The sequence below is a fragment of the Phascolarctos cinereus genome, unplaced genomic scaffold, assembly GCF_003287225.1.
Source record: "Phascolarctos cinereus isolate Bilbo 61053 unplaced genomic scaffold, phaCin_HiC Scaffold_5;HRSCAF=322, whole genome shotgun sequence".
Taxonomy (NCBI): Eukaryota; Metazoa; Chordata; class Mammalia; order Diprotodontia; family Phascolarctidae; genus Phascolarctos; species Phascolarctos cinereus.
This window is the reverse complement of record NW_027555958.1, coordinates 448,048,888-448,067,197: the sequence shown is the minus strand read 5'-3', so window position 1 is coordinate 448,067,197 and position 18,310 is coordinate 448,048,888. Positions and strand designations below refer to the sequence as shown.

At 42.7% G+C, this 18,310-nt stretch overlaps 1 pseudogene; it reads right to left on the bottom strand.

The window, feature by feature from the left end:
- The window catches only part of LOC110209455 (fatty-acid amide hydrolase 1-like), a 39,886-nt pseudogene extending 27,516 nt beyond the window's left edge, over positions 1 to 12,370 (bottom strand).
- Between the last annotated feature and the right edge of the window lie 5,940 nt (positions 12,371 to 18,310).

Here is an 18,310-nt window from a genome sequence, read left to right as displayed (position 1 = left end):
TTCTCCCCATAACATGCCCTTGCCATCCTTGAAATTCAACTCACAGTTCTTCCAGAAGTGTTTCACCCCCATCAGCATAGAGCCCTGCCCAATACAACTTTATCATCACATACTCAACTCAAGAGACAGAGAAGGGAATGATCTAGTTGGTAAGAGAAAGAAGGACAATTTGGACCCAGAGACCAGAAGGCCCACCTTCCCTGGAAGAACCTACCTTCCCCCAGGGCCTCAGTCTTGCCTTGCAATGCCCAAGCTCTTCAACCTGGCCTTCAAGGCTTTCTTCCATCTATGCCTCACCTTCCTCTCTAGCTTCTTCTGCCCCTGATCCACACCCCAAATATAACACTCAGGCCAAACTGGACAGTCCAGCATCCCTTCAATAACTGCTACCTCCCTTTGTCCGCTTCCATAACCCTGCCAGTCATTCCCGGTTTGGTTGCAACCTCACCTTCCCTGATCATGCAATCTCCTCTCAGCCATCCCAAGGCACTGTTCCCACTTGTACTGCCCACTGTCTTGCCTCCTCCATTTATCTCCTATGTGTGCAGGGGTGGAGAGTACGGAAAGTCTAATATGTCCCAACCCTGAGAACTCCCTGAGGCAAGGAGCCAGATTGCTTCTCCTTCTATGTTCTCCTGTAGCCCGCCTCACGAACAGGGAGTTGGCAGACTTGGAACAGACAGACAGAACCGAAATGGAAGCCTGGAGAGGGCTGGGGGCCAGGCCCAGTCCATGGCTTTCGAGGGAGCCAGAAACAGGAGCTGCCAAGCTGCCTGCCCCATGAGCCCTCCAGGCTAGACAAGACTTTCTGGGCATCTGAGTCATTGGAGAGATGATAGGGTCATCACTTCCTGCAGGAGACACCCAACCCACTTTGGGAATTGGCCCATCAAGTAAGGACTGGTGAACAATAACAGTCCTATCCACTGGTACTTCTGAAGGCTTTTAGGCTTGTCAAGTGCTTCCTTGTTTGAGCCTCACAATAGCCCAGGAGCAGAGGACAAGTCTTATTATACCCATTTCACAGATGAGGAAACTGAGGCTCACGGAAATGTAGTCATTTGCCCAGGGTCAGTCTCTCCTGACTTAGTTTGCTTCCCATTGTACCATACTGCCTCTCTCACCCAAACTGTGCAGGTTACCCGGCGTCCAGCAGCCTGGAGCTTCTTTGAGACATCTCGGATGGCCTGAACCATGCTGGGGGATGGCTGTCTGTCTCCACATAGCCGATTCAGAGGGGCTGGGTGCTGGAGTATATCTGGGAGAAAGAGGGAAGCTAGGGGCTCCCCAAATTCTCCCCAAGTCCTCTCCCAACTAAATGCTCCCCATATTTCTTCCTCAAATTTTCCCAAGTCTTTCCTCCACAGTCTTTACTATGTGTCTCCTTCAGGTTTTTCCCAGGAACTCCCCCACAGCCCTATTGATCCTACAGGCCCTCTTCAAGGTGATAGGCAGATAGGTATTGATAGGCTAAGTAACTAATGAGAGATGACAGAGCGATCAATGTTGATGGATAAGGAAGGACAGATGAGGAGAGACAGCAAAAGTGATGACAGGTGATGGATTGATCTGGGTGGTTAGAGATGAGGGCAGGCAATTGATCCGCTGGGGACAGAGGACAAAAGATGGTCATAGAACACAGAATAGAAACTGTTTGAGTTGGAAGAGGCCTCAGACCACCTCCATTTTACAGAACAAAGGATAAAGTGGAGGCCCAGAGAAGGAAAAGAACACATCGTGAATTATAGCCCAGAACTCAGGTTCTGCCCTTCTCTGTTTGGGACGAGGTCCTGGCTTGTGTCTATGAGGCAGATCCCACGGAGGCTGTCAATCCAAGGCACTGCCCCACAACCCCCTTGGCAGGGCCAAGGCCAAGAGTAGGAACAGCAAGGCTCTTCATGGGCCTGGGCAACCAGAGTCAGAGAATACAGCCTTTCCATACAATTATTTATTTATTAATTTATTTTTTCCATATGCTTTTGAGTTGAAAATTTTTTTCTCCCTTTTTCTGCCCCCCCACCCTCCCCAAGACGGCGCACAATCTGACTTAGGTTTTACGTTTACATACCCATTAAACATATTTTCACATTAGTGAAGTTGTAAGTAGAAATTAAAACCAATAGGAGGAACCATCAGAAAGATGAAACAAAACTCAACTGAAGGTAAAAATAAGTGAGAGCGATTCGACTTCCATAGTTCTTTCTTTGGATGTGGACAGCATTTTCCATCCCGAGGCCTCTGGAGATGCCTTAGATCCTCGTAATGCTGAGAAGGGTTCAGTTTAACATTCTTAGTCATTGCATAATTTGGCTGCTATTGTATACAAAGTCCTCTTGGTTCTGCTCACTTCAATCAGCATCAGACCATATAAGTCTTCCCAGGTTTTTCTGAAGTCAGCCTGTTCATCATTTCTCAGAGCACAATAGTATTCCATTACATTCATATACCACAACTTGCTCAGCCATTCCCCAATTGATGGGCATCCTCTCAATTTCCCATTCTTTGCCACCACAAAAAGAGCTGCTATGAATATTTTTGTACATGTGGGTCCTTTTCCCATTTGTCTGATCTCTTTGGGCTTTCCATACAATTAGCATCCTGTCTACAGCACCTGTAAAACTTTTCAGGCCAGTGACTTCTCCCAGAATAATCCTTTGTACACAAAGATGTGGCCACCTCCCTCCTCTGCTTAGAAATCTTTCCTATCTTCCTAATGCTTATTGAGTAAAGCCCAGTTCCCTGTAGTTGGCATTCAAGGCCTTCCATGAGCCAACCTTTCCAGTCTTGTCACATCTCACTGCCCTCCATATAGTTTATGCTCCAGCCAAGCTGCACAACTCTGTCCTGCAAATAGATCCTGGACTTCCCCACCTCCTAGTCTTTGCTCAGGTTGTTTCCAATGCCTATAATGCCATTCCTATACCCTTTTGGCTCTTGAATTCTTCAGTAGTCTACAAGGCCTAACTTGAATGGCACCTCTTCCAGCAAGTCTTCCAGATCTTCCTCAGACCTTACCCAGAACATTGCCTCTTCTCAGTGTAATGTGGACTTGTCCTAATCACCTCCTAGCCCAAGAGTTCCTTGAGGGCAGGGACTCATCTTATCTAAACTTGGCATCTCCTCCCAGCCTAGCTCAAGGCTCTATACATAGTAGGTCTTCAAGTGAAGGCTGGATAACTCCCAGTTGTCAGACCACATGCCTCTGAGGTCTCCACCCATTCTGGAAGAGTGAATTTGGGAGGTGTTAGTGAAGGAAGGAAGGAAGGAAGGAAGGAAGGAAGGAAGGAAGGAAGGAAGGAAGGAAGGAAGGAAGGAAGGAAGGAAGGAAGGAAGGAAGGAAGGAAGGAAGGAAGGAAGGAAAGAAGGAAGAAGAGGAGGGAAGGAGGGAAGGAAGGAAGGAAAGAAGGAAGGAAGAGGAAGGGAGGAAGGGAGGGAAGGAAGGAGGGAAGGAAGGAGGAAGGAAGGAAGGAAGGAAGGAAGGAAGGAAGGAAGGAAGGAAGGAAGGAAGGAAGGAAGGGAGGGAGGGAGAGAGGGAGGGAGGGAGCCTAGGTGGATATTGATGAGGATGACCAGGAGGTATAGAGACTTTTTTTCATAGCTAGTCCTACACAGCTTCCTTCCTCACCCCAGCTCTGTCAAATAGGCTTGGCAAGGGAGAAGGGAATGGGTCTTATGGAACTCTGTCCATTAGAACACTAGGGAAATTGGATCCAGAGAGATTCAGCCACTGCCTGAACTCAGAGAAGATCAGCAGCAGAACTAGGAATTGAAGCCTGGCCTCCTGCCCCAGCCTGGCATCACCTTTCATAGGCTGCTCCTTCCCTACCATTCCCAACCCCTGCTCACCTCCTCCTGAAGGGCATGGGCAGCACCATGGGGTCCAGCTGGAACATGTATTCCAATAGCAGCACCCAAAAGATCAGAACCAGGCTGTCCACATCTCGAGCCATGGGGCCAGCCATGGTGACCACTAGGATTGGGGGAGGGAGATATGGGGAGGGAGAATATAAATGCTCCTTAGCTCCTACCAGGAGAGGAATAACTACATACAGCAAGGTCAGTAAGAAGGACTTCCCAGGAGGCCAGAACCAGAATCCAGGGCTGGGGGTGGAGGGGTATGATGGGTGCACAGGTCAGATTGGATTGATGAGCAAGGTAGTTTGGGTGCTGAAGTGATAGAGAGAAGAGGGCTAGGGAAGGCTTACCTGACTTCTTGCCCTTCATAGATGAGCTGATGCCATTATAACTATAAATTGGAACGCTTGAGGTTAGTGGTGGGAGCGTGGAGCAGTAACACCCCCTCCACCCCCCGACTAGCAGCTCCTCCCTACTAGAATCCATCCCAATACCTTCATGGCTGAGGGAAGGCTCAGTAAAGCAACAAAGGCAATTAGCCTGCCCTCAAAATGGAGTGAACTGCCCAAATATAGAGAGGGAAAAGTAGGAGTGGAGGATCAGAGGTGGGGAAGCAATTGAAGAATGGAGAATGTTTAGTCTGGAGAAGAGAAACTGAGATGGGACCTTGGGGGTAGAGTATCTGAAGGGCTGTCCTGTGGAAGAGAGCTGAGCTTCATCCTGCTTGGCCCCAGGAGGCCATAACCAGGAGCATTGATGGGGAATGGGGGGGGGGGACAGAGAAAGATGTTTAGACTCTGCACCAGCACAATCTTTCCAGCAATTAGAATTGTCCACCAGGAGAACAGGTGGTGTGAGGATGCAGTGGACTTACCCAAAATAAGATAGCAAGTTCCTCCTCCTTGGAGGTCTTCAAGCAGAGGCTGGCTAGCCACTTGGCAGAGATGACAAAGAGAAGATTCTAGTTCAGGCTGCGAACTAGATGCCATTGAGGTCCCTTCTAGCTCTGAGGATCAGTGATTCTACGGTCTCTGGCACATAGCTAACCAGCCTCTCTCTACTTGGCGACTTCCTGAGTAGACTGATTTGTGAGGAAGAAGAGGAGGAAGGCTCTAAGGGCACTGTCAGGTGATCTTGATTAGATATCAGAAGAAGAAACAAACAGTGATAGCTGGCACTTCCCTTCTCAGAAGTAATGAGGCAGCCATTTGTCAATGTGATAACAGCAATAGAGAGGTCTGTTGCCGTCTTCCTAGGGGATGTATTCAGTTTGTGGCAGAGAATCTTGAAGACTCATCCGAACAGATGTCTATTACCTACATCTAATAATTTATGTGGACAGAAATTACACTGTCAGGAGGAATCTAGAAAGCATTACTACAGTTCACAAAGTCTTGGGAAAGAAACTGAAACTCTTAGGGGCATAGGAATTGCTTTCTTTGAAGACAAGAGTTAGGGTTAGATGAACCTGGGGAGTGAACAGCTGGTTAAGAAAATGGTGCCTGAAAATAGAATTTGGATTTCTGAAACACAGCTTAAAATGCAGAAATGATAGGCTCCTGGCCATGAAGAAAGGGCACCTGACAAGGGCCAGAAAGAATGTATTTACCTGAAGCCTTACACACCTAATCCAAAGAACTTTATAGGAAAAGAAAGGAATGTGGTATAGAAAATCGCCTACTTAGCCATCAAGTTAGATACTATAAAGCAGACCTATAATGTAGAAAGAGAAAAAGGACCCACATGTACAAACATTTATAGCAACTCTTTGTAATATGAAAGAACTGGAAACTAAGATGTGTCCATCAATTGGAGGAATGACTGAACAAAACCAAGAAAGGGGCTAGCAGCGAAACCTATTGCTTTGGATATGGATATATAACTTCATAACATCTATATCTGTAGAGAGGCAACCAGAAAGATGAACTGGAGAGTCTAGTTCAAAGAGGTACATCTGACCTTAGAGGTATCACAGAGAGTTGGTGGGATATGACCTATGATTAGAATGTGATTTTGGAAGAGTTTGCCTTATTCAAAACAAATTGTATGATTACTTTTTATTATTACTTAATTTCCAGTTAATGTCTTTGCAGAAAATTGTTCTGACAAACATCTCATATCCAAGTTCTATGAGGGGCTGATTTAAATTTATAAGAAAAGGACCCATTGGCCAAAATATAAATGATCAAAGAATATAAATAGACATTTTTCTTTCTTTTTTTAAAGGGTAACGATTTCTTTTTTCCCCACTTAATAGTATTTAATTTTTTCCAATTATATGTAAAAATAGTTTTCAACATTCACTTTTATAAGATTTGGATTTCCAAATTTTTTCTCTCTCCCTCCCTCTCCTTCCCCCTCCCCAAGATGGCAAGCAATCTGATATAGGCTATACATGTATAGTCACATTAAACATATTTTCACATTAGTCATGTTGTGAAAGAAGAATCAAAAGGGAAAAACCATGAGGAAGAAAAAAAAGAGAAAACAGTATGCTTTGATCTGCATTCAAACTCCATATTTTTTTCTCTGGATGTAGAATAGCATTTTCCATCATGAGTCTTTTGGAATTGTTTCAGATCATTGTATTGCTGAGAAGAACTAAGTCTATCAAAGTTGGTCATCGTACAGTGTTATTGTTACTGTGTACAATGTTCTCCTGGTTCTGCTCACTGCACTCAGAATCAGTTCATCTAAGTCTTTCCAGGTTTTTCTGAAATCCACCTGCTCATCATTTCTTATAACACAATAGTATTCCATTACATTCACATGCCACAACTTGTTCAGCCATTCCCCCATGGATGGGCATCCCCTCAATTTCCAATTTTTTGCCACCACTGAAAGAGCTGCTATAAATATTTTCATACATATGGGTCCTTTTCCATTTCTTATGATCTCTTTGGGATATAGAGCTGGTAGTGGTATTGCTGGATCAAAAGGTACACACAGTTTTATGGCTCTTTGAACATAGTTACAAATTGCTCTAAATAAGCATTACTTTTTTTTTAGGCAAGTGGAGTTAAGTGACTTGCCCAGGGTCACACAACTAGAAAGTGTCTGAGGCCAGATTTGAACTCAGGTCTTCCTAACTCCAGGTTAGGTGTTAAATAGGCATTTTTCAAAGGAAGATATCCAAGCTACCAGCAACTATATTTTTTAAAGTGTTCCAAATCTATAACATCTAGAAGCATGCAAATTAAAGCAATTCTCTCAGCTGATTAGTAAATTAGTTAGGGGGGAGGGGAAGGAAAATGACAAATGCTGAAGGAGCTGTGAGAAAACAGGCATATTAATATGCTATTTGGTGGAACTGTGAATTGGTCCAGCCATTGTGAGAAAGAATTTGGAAGTATGCCCTAAAATTTAATAAATTGTGCATATCCTTTGATACCACTATTAGTTCTATGCCCCAACAAGCTCAAAAAAAAAGAAGAAAAGGACTCATATCTACAAAATATTTACGGTACTTTCTTTTTGTAGTAGCAAAGAGCTGGAAACTAAGGATGTATCCGTCATTTGGAGAATGGCTGAACAAAATGTGGTATATGAATGGAATGGAATGCTAGTATATGGTAAGAAATGATGGAGACTGTTTCAAAGAAAAACGGGAAGAATTGTATGAACTGATGCACAGTGAAATGAACAGAACCATGACAACAATTTATACATTAACAACATTGTAGAGACAAAAAAATTTTTGAAAGACTTAAAAACTCTAATAAATACAATAATTAGCCATAATTCCAGAGGACTCATAATGAAATATGCTGCCTACCTCCTTATAGAGAGATAATGAACTCAGATTGCAAATCGAGAATTTTTTTAAATATAACTAATATTAGGATTTGTTTTGCTTGATTATATAACGTTGTTGTAAAGGTTTTGTTTTGGGGTTGGTTTTTTTTCCCCAAAGAGGGGGAAGGTGATAGAGAGAGAAAGTAAAATTTTTTTCATTGAAAATAAATAAGTAAAATATTTATTAGACCAATACTTCAAAGAGATCAAAGAAAGAAGAAAGTGTTCTCTCTGTATAAGTATATTTATAGCAGTTCTTTTTGTAGTAGCAAAGAACAAGAAACTAAGGGAATGCCAGCAGTTGGGGAATGGCTGAACAAACTGTGAGATCTGAAAGTAATGGACTATCATTGTACCAAAAGAAATGATGAAAGAGATGATTTCAGAGAAACCTGGGAAGACTTGTATAAACTGATACAGAGTCAGGCGAACAGGACCAGGAGAACAATGTATACAATACCAAGATATTATAAAGAAAAACAACTTGAGAACTCTGATTAATGCAGTGACCAACCAATATTAGAGAGGACCAGTAATGACCTATACTAATGCCTCCTGATAAAGAAGTTTTCCTTACTGTAAACAATGATCTTTGGATTCAAAAAGACCCAAAAAATGGGCAATAAGGAATTGAGAAGGAATCATTTCACTCATTGTACTTTTATTCAAGTACTTGATCCAGTACCTGGCACTTACGAGGAGTTTAATAAAAAATTTGTTGATTGTGATTGGAAGAGAGCACTTGGTTGTCCAAGATGAGTTCAAGTCACCTCTTCCAAACGAACTGGGAATAATGAAAGAATCATTATCTGTGATTGCTCAGTCACTACCAATGCCCTTTGCAGCATTATAGAAACCAGAAAAGGCAGCACAAAACTGGAGAAGAGCCAGTGTTGTCCCAATGTTCAAAAAAGGATAGGGAAAGGAGCCTGTAAACTGTGACTAGTGAATTTGGTTTGAATTCCTGGTAAAATTATAGACCATATAATTGAAGGGATGTTTATAGAATACCTAGAAAAGGAAGTGATCACCAAAAGCCATCACGACTTCAGCAAGAACAAGCCATGCCGGACGAACCCCATTTCCTTTTTTTCTTAATGTTTTTACTATCTTTGTTGATCAAAGGGATGCAGTGGGTATGGTTTATGTAGACTTATCAAAGACATTCGTGCCATTCTTGTGGAAAAGACAGAGAAGGCTAAGCTAGTTTCATTCAAACTGTTTAAATGGATGGGGCCAAAGAATCGTCACGTGGAAGAAGAACGAGATTTGTTTGGTTTGGTCCCAGAGGCAGAGAAAGAAGCAATGAGAATGGGGATGGGAAGGGAGGTGTGCAAAGAGGCTGGAAGTGAAGAAAAGCTTCCTAACAATTTGAGCAGTCCCAAAGTAAAAGGAACTGTATAGAGAGTTGGTGGGACCTCACTGGAACTCTTCCGGCAAGGGCTGAATGGCTACTTATCAGATGTGATCTAAAGAAGATTCTTTTTTTTTTCCTGGTTAGGTTGGACTAGATGTTGGCTCTTTCCAACTCTGAAATTCTGGGATTCTGGATTTGGGGGATTCTGTGAACTCGTCTCTTGATTTTAAATCATATCATCTTTCCATTACTCCACAGTACCCCAGACAGGACTCAGTATTGTCTTGAGTGGAAGAAGGAAGACTCATGTCCCAGCCAGAACTGCACCTGAAGTGAAAGCCGGTGGGTTTAATGCCGTAAATGCCACAGAAGGCAGAGGGGATGCGGATGCTTCCACTCGTGTCGGAGCCAAAGCCAATGATGGAGCTGGCAGAAGCCAACAGGGCACCCTCTCCTCCAGTGGAGCCTCCTGTGGTTTTCTTTGGATTCTAGGGATGCAGGGTCTCACCAAAGATAGGGTTGCTGCAATCAAAGCTGCAGAAGGGAGTAGAGAGCCAAAGGTGAATCACAGATCTGCTCTATACCTGTCCTTCCCTCCCCACACCTGACAGTCATCCCAGAATCAGCAGTATTTTAGCCTTCAAGGTTCTTTGGGGCTACCCCCAGGACTTCCCATCTCTTCCAGGGATGGAGGCTGGACTACATGAAGGGAACCAACTTAGCTCCTCAGAGGTAGGAACCACAATAGAAAATTCTATTAAGTAAATATAACATATTATATAATGGGTCCCAGACTGTGAGGGCTGGGGTGGGGGTGGGGGGGCAGGTAGAAAGGAGAACATTAAAAACAGTATTGAGCATAGAACCTAAACCATTAGACCATAGTTATAGATGTAACGTACAGAATTAAGATGGTGGTTGTGCAGGAAGGCACCTCAGATGCACAACAAAGCTTGTAAGCACACGCAATAAAGGAATGCTAGACTAGATTATCCCAGCTGAAAATGGCTTCAGAAACCACGGAGTCCAGCCCTTTCCTTTGGCCAGCAGGGAGGTGAAGGCCCAGAGCACAGGGTTGGGACCTGTGCCTTCTGCCTCCCAGGCCAGCAGCAGGCCCTCCCCTCCGGTACCCATTCCCACCCCTGCCAGCTGCTCCTCCTCTACTGGACTTGATCAGGGTCTGTGGGATGGTGGTCTTGAGGAAGGGCAGGTCTCCTTGGCTCTTCAGGACCTTCACTATGGCGGCATCTTCCTCTGCAGGCTTTCCCAGGAAATAGGCCGTGCCACAGGTGGAATCATGGCGCTGCAGAGTAGGGAGGAGAAGAAACATCAGTGCTCTAGCTGACCCTGCCCTCAGGAGACCCAGGGGCTTCTCATTGCCCCTTCCCCCACTCTTCTGGACCCCCGCAGCCCTGCAAATGATGCATAAATGTTCATGACAATGTGGACCTGAAGTCCTCAGTCCTTTTCCTCCAGATGGTTTCAAAGGACAGGTCCCTTCCTTCACTCACACACACATACACACTCACACATACACACTCACACACATACACACACTCTCACACTCACATACACACACACACTTACACATATACACACACACTCATTCACACACTCACACTCACACATACATACTCACACATACACACACTCACACCCTCCTATTTTGACTCTCCAGGATCATGTTCTCACACACCCGCATGGCCCCTTCTTCATTCATTCACCAAACCCTTAGCAAGCACCGCCCTGTGCAAAGCCCCAGGTGATGCTCCCCACTTACTCTTGCTCCCACTCACCCTCTTTTCTGACTGTAAGGACTCCCCTTGTAATCATAAGGGCCTTTGAAGCTCACAGGGACCCGATAGAGCAGGCCCCGCTTCCCCGTGGGCTGTCTTTTCAGCTCCTGCAGCTGAACCTCACAATCCTCCAAATAGTCTGTCAGATGATTCAGCTCACAGCGCACCTTCAGGGCCTGAGTTCAGAGGGATTGAGATGCAGCTGTGAAGTGGGGAGAACTAAGAGGCCGCCTTCCTTCCCTCAAGGAGCCTTTCCCAGCTTTTCTTCAGGAGGCCTCAGCCAAGATGCAGAGGTGACTCCCCACTCCTCAGCAGCACCCCAAGATTTAGCCTGAGGTTATGGACCTATCCCCCTGCATTTGGGATTTGGGATCTGACTATCCAGTCAATTGGTGGGAGCATGGGATTGCTGAGGTGGACTAGGTGATTCACTCTTGACCTCACAGCCCTGAAGGCCCCTCACCTTTTCCACGTAAATGCACAGGACACTCTTGGGGCTCAGGGAGACTTGTAACTGGAGAGTCAACTCTCTGGGTCCAGTTTCAGTGCCGGCAAGGTTGGGGGAGTGGTTAATACAGAGAAAAACAGGGAGAGGGAGGCATCGTTTGAGCTCCATGTGGGCAGAGGTTGGGTGAAGAGCAATTCAAATTCATTAAATTCAGTTAGCATATGGATAAAAATCTGCAGATAAAAAAATATAATAGGGGACTGACTAGCCATTGATTCTAGTCCTTAAGACCTTGTACAATGGGCTCAGCTGATGCAATCCCCATCTGCATTTTGGAAGATGTGAAGACATTCTGTAACTGGTTTCTGGTTCACCAACTATGTGATAAAGAGTCAGGTGGCTGATTGGCTGTGTGTCAGAGGGAAGGTGAATTCAAAGGCTTTAACTTACCAAAGTTAAGAGGTGAGAGAGTCTTCATTCCCACTGGTTGTGCTCAAATGAGGAAGCAAGGACTAAGCACTTGGTGAGATGAGAGGCCTCAAGCCTTTATCTCTGCCCTCCCCTCCCCCCACAGCAACGAGTACATGGTTCTGTTGTTTTGGTTCGTTTTGACTATTTTTTTTCCTGCTTTAAGGTGAAGGAGATCAGATATAGTTATGTCCTTGTGAATGTCAAAAGGTCATGAGAGAAAGCCACCAGAAGCCTGGAAGTCCATACTTGCATTTGCCAGAAGCCAGGTGGTGAAAAGGGAAAACCAGAGTAACCTGTCTGACTCTGCCCATGTAGCAGAGATGCAGACTCCTCCATCCATTGGCCATGACACATTGGGAAGGAAGCTTAGTGAGGCAAATGCTATGTAGGAGTGCTGTTGTTTGAGACCACTCTTCCTAGGACCTGCTGTGGTATAGGAGGGAGTGTGCTGCAAGGTTTTGGTGGAAAATATTTGTAACCTCTGTTCTGCTATAGCTCTGAAGTAAACATCCTTTTAAAAACTTAGTTGATACTATTTGGTTGAAGGGAATGGGGGTGTTAATTGGAGTTAATTCCAAGGTTAAATAGAATTAAGGTGTGAATCACTGATGATAACAGTGGTAAGAGCACACTGGAATGGAGGCTTGAGCTATCAGCATTAAGAAAAGTCGCTCTTAACCCCTTAAGGGTACCCCTAGAACTCTGAGGGAGGAGTGAAGCTGACTTTGCTATGATTGAGTCCAGTCTCTTTCACAGATAGATAGATAGATAGATAGATAGATAGATAGATAGATAGATAGACAGACAGACAGACAGATAGATTGTACTTCCTATTTTTAAATAAATATTTTATTAATGAAATGGGTAGAAACAGGCATTCATGTTAGAAACACATGAAGACAATCTTAGCACCTAACTTCTCCTATTTTTTTTTGATTAATTAATTAATTTTTAGTTTTCAACAATCCCTTCCATGAGCTTTTGAGTTTTAAATTTTCTTACCCTCTCTACCTCCCTCCCCAAGATGGTGTGCAATCTGATATAGGCCCTACATATACAATCCTATTAAACATATTTTCACATTTGTCATGTTGTAAAGAAGAATTAGAACCAATAGGAGGAACCACAAGAAAGAAGAAACAAAACAAAACAGAAGGGAAAAAAAGAGTAAATAGTATGCTTCAATCTGCATTCAAACTCCATAGTTCTTTCTCTGGATGTGGATAGCATTTTCCATCGTGAGACTTTCGGAGTTGTCTTAGATCCTTGTGTTGCTGAGAAGGTTTAAGTCTATCAATATTAGTCATTGTACAATGTGGCTGTTACTGTGTATAATGTTCTCCTGGTTCTGCTTACTTCACTCAGCATCAGTCCATACAAGTCTTTCCAGGTTTTTCTGAAGTCAGCCTGCTCATCATTTCTTATAGCACAATGGTATTCCATTACATTAATATTCTACAACTTGTTCAGTCATTCCCCAATTGATGGGCATCCTCTCAATTTCCAGTTCTTTGCCACCACAAAAAGAGTTGCTATAAATATTTTTGTACATGTGGGTCCTTTTCCCATTTGTATGATCTCTTTGGGATATAGCCCTAGAAGTGCTATTGCTGGGTCAAAGGGTATGCACATTTTTATAGCCCTTTGGGCATAGTTCCAAATTGCTCTCCAGAATGGTTGGATCCTTTCACAACTCCACCAACAATGCATTAGTGTTCCAATTTTCCCACATCTTCTCCGACATTTATCATTTTCCTGTTTTGTCATGTTGGCCAATCTGATAGGTGTGATGTGGCACACCTCAGAGTTGTTTTGATTTGCATTTCTCTAATCAGTAGTGATTTAGAGCATTTTTTATGTGACTATGGCTTTAATTTCTTCATCTGAAAACTTCCTATTCATATCCTTTGACCATTTATCAATTGGGGAATGACTTTGTATCCTTATAAATTTGACTTAATTCTCTATATATTTTAGAAAGAGGCCCTTATCAGAGACACTGGTTATAAAAATTCTTTCCCAGTTTTCTGCTTCCCTCCTAATCTTGGTTGCATTGCCTTTGTTTGTGCAAAAACTTTTCAATTTGATGTAATCAAAATCATCCATTTTGCATTTCACAATATTCTCTTTCTCTTGTTTAGTCATAAATTCTCCTGTTCTCCATAAATCTGACGGGTGAACTATTCCTTGCTCTCCCAGTTTGCTTATAGTATCGGCCTTTATATCTAAATCGCATATCCATTTTGGACTTTATTTTGGTATATGGTATGAGATTTTGGTCTATGCCTAGTTTCTGCCATACTCTTTTCCAGTTTTCCCAGCAGTTTTTGTCAAATACTGAGTTCTTATCCCAGAACCTGGGGTCTTTGGATTTATCAAATAGTAGATTACTATAGTCATTGACTGTTATGTCTTGCATACCTAACCTATTCCACTGATCCACCACTCTGTTTCTTAGCTAGTACCAAGCACTTTTGATGATTACTGCTTTATAATACAATTTAAGATCTGGAACGTCTAGGCCACCTTCCCTAGCATTTCTTTTTATTAGTTCCTTTGATATTCTGGACCTTTTGTTCTTCCAAATGAATCTTGTTATTATTTTTTCTATCTCTAAAAAATAATTTTTCAGTGGTTTGATTGGTATGACACTAAATAAGTAAATTAACTTAGGTAGAATTGTCATTTTTATTTTATTAGCTAGGCCTACTCATGAGCAACTGATGTTTTTCCAGTTATTTACATCTGACTTTATTTGTGTGAAAAGTGTTTTGTAATTGTGTTCATATAGTTCCTGGGTTTGTTTTGGCAGGTAAACTCCTAAATATTTTATAATTTCTACAGTAACTTTAAATGGATTTTCTCCTTCTATCTCTTGCTGTTGGGCTTTGTTGATAATATATAGAAATGCGAATGATTTATGTGCATTTATTTTATGGCCTAGTACCTAACTTCTAAGCCTGACTAATCCTAACCCTAAACACAGACAATTCTGAGAGAATTGGGGTAAAAGCAAGCACTCAAAGAGAAAAACACCAATTGTAGAGATGTCTAGAGTGCATTGTTTTTCAGTAGCCAATTTTAATATGACTATTTTCAGGACTTTGCAGGTTATTTCTGGGAACCTGGGTCAAAGAAATGCTTTGGAACTATTGTAGAATAGTAGAATATTGTAGAATAAAAAATTTGTACCCTAAATGACAAAAATATAGATTTGGAATTTCTTAACCTAAGTTAGAGATGAGTCAGTACGCATTAGGAGGCCCTGACTTGAGGCATTAGCAGCCACGTAAGAATCAACAGCAGAAGACTAGGGGTCAGTAACCAAGAAAGCTGAGGGCAGGAAAGAGATCTGGGAAGTCCATGACAGAAGCTGTTTAGTTCAGAAATCAGAAGAAAGAAAACAGAACACAGTAGCTGCTAGAAATTGAAGTCAGTTAACTAGAGGTTCTGCTATTGATGTGGGGAGATGATCTGACTGGAGGAAATCTCTGTTGTTTGAAAGTGTTAACTGGAAGAAAAGAGGATCCTCTACTGTGGGTAAAGAACCATCTGACAGAAATGCTGCCTTGCTCTCTAGCATTATCTATAGCTTGTAAGAGAAGAAACCCCTCAAAGGCTTGCCTACGTAGCTCTTTTTTCCCATTTAAAAATTTCATTTAGTATTTTATTTTTCCCCAGTTACATGTAAAAACAATTTTTAACATTTGTTTTTAAAACTTAGAGTTCCACATTTTCTTGCTTCCTCACTGAGAAGGCAAGCAATTCAATATAAGTTATATATGTATGAAACATTTCCATAACAGTCGTGTTGTGAAAGAAAACATAGACCAAAAAAAAAACTCTCAAGAAAAATAACTAAAGTAAAAAAAGCAGGCTTCAGTCTGTATTCAGACATCATCAGTTCTTTGTCTGGGGATGGACAGCATTTTTCATCATAAGTCCTTCAGAGTTGTCTTGGATCATTGTATTGCTGAGAAAAGCTAAGTCTTTCACAGTGATCATCTTACAATATTGCTGTTACTTTGTACACAGTACATTTCACTTTGTATCAGCTCACTACATAGCTCTTAACTTCCTTCTAAGGCTCAAAGCCTTAAGCAAAAAGTTATCTGCTTCGCAAATTGCAGTATTAAAGGAAACAAGTTCATTGTTGCCTCAGCACCTAGCCAAGAGAGGACACCCTAGGTAACCCTGGAGATCCTCGGCTTTTTTCCAATGTGAATGGTTAAACCAAACTCTTGGGTGGTAACAAATATCTTTCAGGAGGTTCTCCCATGTTCTGGGGCTTGATGGATTCAACACACCACTGTCTCCAAACACGAGCAGCTCCAGGAGCTCACAATCTATACTTACAATCTGTGCTGGATGTCCTCTGCTACAATGGCCAACACCTTTTGTGAGGAGGTGGCGCAATGGATAGCCTTGGAGTCAGGAGGACCTGAGTTCAGATCCAGCCTCAGACACTTGACACTTACTAGCTATGTGAGCCTGGGCAAGTCACTTAACCCCAATTGCCTCGCCAAAAAAAAAAAAAAAAGATACACAAGTTATCTCAGTGGGGGAGGTGGAAAGGAAACAGCAACAACTCAGGGAATTGGGGAAGGATTCGTGTAGGTGTAGCACTTGAAATAAGCATTAAGGAGAAGTAGAAATTCCAAAGGGTGGAGATGAGGAGAAAGAACATTCCAGGTGTGGGGGATAGCTGCGTGCAGGCACAGAGATGGAGGAATAAAAGGAAGGAAGGGATGAGAGCAAATCAATAAATGAGGAAATAAATGGAAAGATCACCAAATTTGGAGTAACAGGTACTGGGTTCAAACTGAGTTCTGCTACTTACTACCCCTTAAGTAATGATAATAATAATGATAGACATGTATGTGGTGCTTTAAAAGTCTGTGAAGTATTGAAACTCACAATGGGTGACCTAAGAGTTATATACTTTCTATAGGTATTATTTTCTCAGTTTTATATATGAGGAGACTGATGCTCATAGAGGAAAAGTTGCTTGTATGGACATGTAGCTAGTATGTATCAGAGACAGGTTCTGAACCCATGTTTCTTGACTCCAAATCCAATACTCTATTCCTCTACTCCTCTGGGCCTCAATTTTCTAATCTATAAAATTAGAAGGTTGGATTTGGTGATCTCTAAGATCCTTCCAGCTCTAAATATATGATCCTACAAATTAATAAATGAGCGAATAAGTAAATTACTTGTGAATGAGAGGAAGAGAAGATGGGAATGATTATAAGGTTTAAACACGTTAATGACTGATAAAACCTAATTGGACAAATGTATAACTCCAGAGGGAGACTTTTCTACTTCCCAAATACACAAAGGTCAACTATTCTGACTGGGTTCACTACAAATTTATGTTATACAACCTCGACTAGGTCCTCACTGCTTCTATGCCTCCCTTATTAACTCGCTCTCCACAGCAGCTCTTCCAAACCTTTTCATCCCTTCTTAAACCTCCCATGGCTTCCCCCCCACCCCAATCCTTTTAGCTGGGAACTCTGTTTCATACTTTATAAAAAAATAAAAATAAATGAGGCCATTTGCCATATCTTCCTCTTCTCCCCTCCTCCTCATTTCCTATCATGCCTTCTGCCACTTTCCTCCTTCACCTCTGTCTCACATGAAGAGATGGCCTAACTTCTTACCAAGGGTGACCCCTGTACCTGCACAAATGATCCCAGCCCACCCCAGCTCCTCCAGTAGACCATCCCCTCTATCATCCTCACTCTTTCACTTACCTTCAGTCTCTCCCTGTTTACTGGATCCTTCTCTACTGCCTGCAAACATTCCCATTTCTCCCCCATCCTGAAAAAAAAAACCCAAAAAACCCAACCCTCACCTGATCCTTCCATTCCCATTAACTATCATCCTGCATCTCTGTCTTTGTGGCTAAACTCCTTAAAAAGCCCATCTGCAATTGGTCTCCACTTTCTCTCATCTTTCATTCTCTTCTTTAGCTTCTGACCCTATCATTCCATCAAAACTGCTCTCTTGGATGATTTCTTAGTTACCAAATCCAATGACCTTTTCTCAATCCTCATTCTCCTTGACACTGCAGTCTCTGGCACTGTTGTTCACACCCTCCTCCCCAATACTCTCTTCTCTCTCGGTTTTTGGGTCACGGCTGTCTCCTAGTTTTCCTCCTGCCTCTATAACCACTCCTCCTTTTCTGGATCCTCATCCAGATCACGCCCTCTAACCACAATTGTACCACGGAGTCCCGTCCTGTGCCCTCTTCTCTTCTCTCTTTATATATTGGATGTCCGGAGGACGTCTTAAACTCAACATGTTCAAAATTGAGCTCATTTTCACTTGGTGATCTCATCAGCTCCCATGGATTTAATCACCACCTCTATGCTGACAGTTCTCAAATCTATATGTCCTGTCCCAATCTCTCTGCTGACCTTAGTCTCACATCTCCAATTTCCTTTTAATCAGGTCCCTCAAACTGGATGTCCACTAGACATCCTAAACTCAACGGAACTCATTATCTTTCCTCCTAAACCCTCCCCTCTCCAAGTGCCCTATTACTATCAAGGACAATACCTTCCTCCCTGGGCTCACAAC